Source organism: Athene cunicularia (genome assembly GCF_003259725.1).
Source record: "Athene cunicularia isolate RWA chromosome 5 unlocalized genomic scaffold, athCun1 chr5_part1, whole genome shotgun sequence".
Taxonomy (NCBI): Eukaryota; Metazoa; Chordata; class Aves; order Strigiformes; family Strigidae; genus Athene; species Athene cunicularia.
Genome location: NW_020799101.1, coordinates 38,154,591 through 38,157,387, shown reverse-complemented (window position 1 = coordinate 38,157,387; position 2,797 = coordinate 38,154,591).

Below are 2,797 nucleotides of genomic sequence, written 5' to 3'. Positions count from 1 at the left end.
CCGCGGGAGCTGTCCCTTCAGCACCCCTCCCCGGGACCCGCCGCCTCAGCCGGGCCTGCTCGCCTCTGAGCCCCCCCGCATTGGCAGGGGGCGGCGGGCTCTCGGCCTTGCCCTGTCCTTTACACCAGTGCTTCTCAACCTGTGGTCCGCCCACCCCCGGTGGGGTCACAAAGGCTTAAAGCAGGGGTGGGGAACGGCCAACCCATGGCAAGCACCACACCTCCTTTTCACATAGCCCCTTCCCCCCCGCAGCCGCATTCCTGCTGCTCCGGTGCCCCTCTGCCCTCCAGGCCGGCGCCTCGCTCCTCTCCGAGAGGCCGAAGCCAGCTCAGCGTGTTAGCGCTTCAGTGCCGCCGGGAGCAGTTGCCCATTGTTAAGCCTTGTGTTTCCAGGGGCTGATAAATTTTCACCGGAGGGCTGAGGCTTGGTGCCCAGGCAGTGGTGGAGTCACCAGGGGCTGTGGTGACTCTGCCTTTAAGACTATCCTTAGGGAGAGGTTGCTCGTTAGGAAGCAGTTGCTTTCTGCAGTGTTGATTCCCTGCTAATACTTTCTCAATATCTTCCTTTATTCGAACCAAAAGCTTATTATTTCTGACTTAGAAATTCCTAAGCTGACTTGTGTTACCAGGTTCCTCCTTAGCCCTTTGTCTTCTTACAAATTCTAATCTAAAATGAATTTTATCCAAGTTTGGATACCTGGGCCTACCTGAAGGTTGTTTGGCTAAGTTGTGATGCTGAAGGTACGAAGGGATCGGCTTGTTTCTGTGAACTTCAGTGCCCTTCTGAAGCCTTTGTTGGAGCCAGATAATAGGGCCATTTCGCCCCTACATTTTTTGTAGCCTCTATGTACAATTGTGGAAAGACAAATGGGGTGGAATGACTGTTTCTAGATCCTGTTTTATCTGTCACTATTGACAATTCAGGCAAGAATAAAGCTTTTTTTGGAGGGACAGAGAAAAATCTTCAGACTAGTAGGCTTTTCTAGAAAGTAAAACGAATGAAAATATGCTTTGTCCTATCTAGGACATATCTCCAAGGAATACAACTAATAGCCTTTTTCTTATTCTGTGTTCTGCTTGAAAGCATTTAGGTAAAAACTCAGTAATTTGTAGTATTGCCCTTGGGATTGTGAAGGGACTAGGTTGGGCAATAGTGGTGCTTGCTTTCATGCTGGAACAGTATAGATAATTATTATTTTTTCCTCACATGTAGAGAACACTGTGAATGCTTCTTAGTTTTTGTCTTTAAGGTAGTTAAGAGAACCATTTCTACATAACTTCTCAAAGCCTCAATCCCCTACCATTTTGACTGTTTGCGGGCAGGGTTAGTAACTCTGGATTCTCCTGCCTTATTGCACTTTCTAAGGTTTGACAGTTCAGTAACAGTTGTGGAGTTGCACCTTACCCCTTTATCCTTGTCTCATCCTTCTGGTGCCACAACAGGACTACACTACTTCTGTTCTCTCAAGTCATCAACCATATGTTCATGACAGAATAGAATTTATTGACCTCCAGTAAGTTTTTGTTATGCTAAAGGGGTATGTATGTTTTGTTTTTTTTTAAGAAAAAATGCAGTTTGGACAGGGGGTAAAATTAGTTGCTGTTGATTTGGGTTTTCAGGTTTAATGTTAGAAATCCACTTGCAAGGAATGATACTTTGAGAGTTGGTGATGTTTGATAGCTGGTTGGAATAACAGTCTACTGCTAACTTACTGGACTAGGAAATACTTAAGTTTTGCAGGAGTAATGCAAGGTGTCATTCCAGATGTGCACCTTTGCACAAAAGCTATCTTTAGTTGCTCTCCTAACGTTTATTTTCATATTTGATGAAGGTTTTGGAGCATGAGTCCTAGAGATTCTGCTTCCACTGGGAGCTGTAGTAGTATAACTAGTAATTGCATGCTGTCTTTCAGCCATCCACATAGTGTGCTTGACTCTTACCTCAGTGGGGGTACCACGAATGACAAAAGGAGCTTATTGAGACTGTCAGCAGTGGGCCGACTTGAAGGACCCTCGTCTGTGCTATGGGCTCTTACATGCTCCAGGCTGAATTAAATAGCTTAATTGTGTGGTATAATAAATGCTGATTAAACAGCAACTACTTTGCAGTTGTCAACATGGCCACTGGTTCATGGTGTACAGGCTCAGTAATTCCTTATCCGTCCCCAGAGGAATGATAGCACTTCAGTTCTTAAATTCTAAGGTGAAAAATGCATGTTAAACATTCCCGTTGCCCTTACAGTCCAGTACAGCACATATGCCAAATTAAATTGGAGTTTAGAAAAGGGGTTAGTGTGTTTAGAAAGGTGAAGAAAAGTAAGTAGTTTGTGCATTAATGCATAACTAAGTCTGTGAAAATGAACAAGCTAATTCAGTACAACATACCTTTACAGAAAAAAACCAAAACTTATCTAAAGTTGGAGGGTTTTTGTTTTTGTTTTTTTTCTAAGCTACCCATGAGGGTGAGCTGGCCGGTCTGCCTTGAAGAAGCATTGTCAAAGTAAAGCAAAGATTGTAACTGCAAATAAAACTTTCTTTGCAAAATAACTTGCAGCGTAACACGTTCCCTCTGGGAGCATAAATCGCGCGGTTTGCCGTCCCAGGCCTGTTCCGGTGCATTTGTGCGCCCAGCAGGGGTGTGCGTTTTTCCCGAGGAGGCTGGCTGGCAGCACGCCGCGGGAGCGCTGCTCTCCGTGCCTTCCCTTCCCTCTCGCTTCCCGCCGCACTCCTCCCGCGCGCCGCCGGGGGGCGGGGCCTGCCGGGGGGCGGGGCCGCCCGCGGGAGCTGTCCCTTCAGCA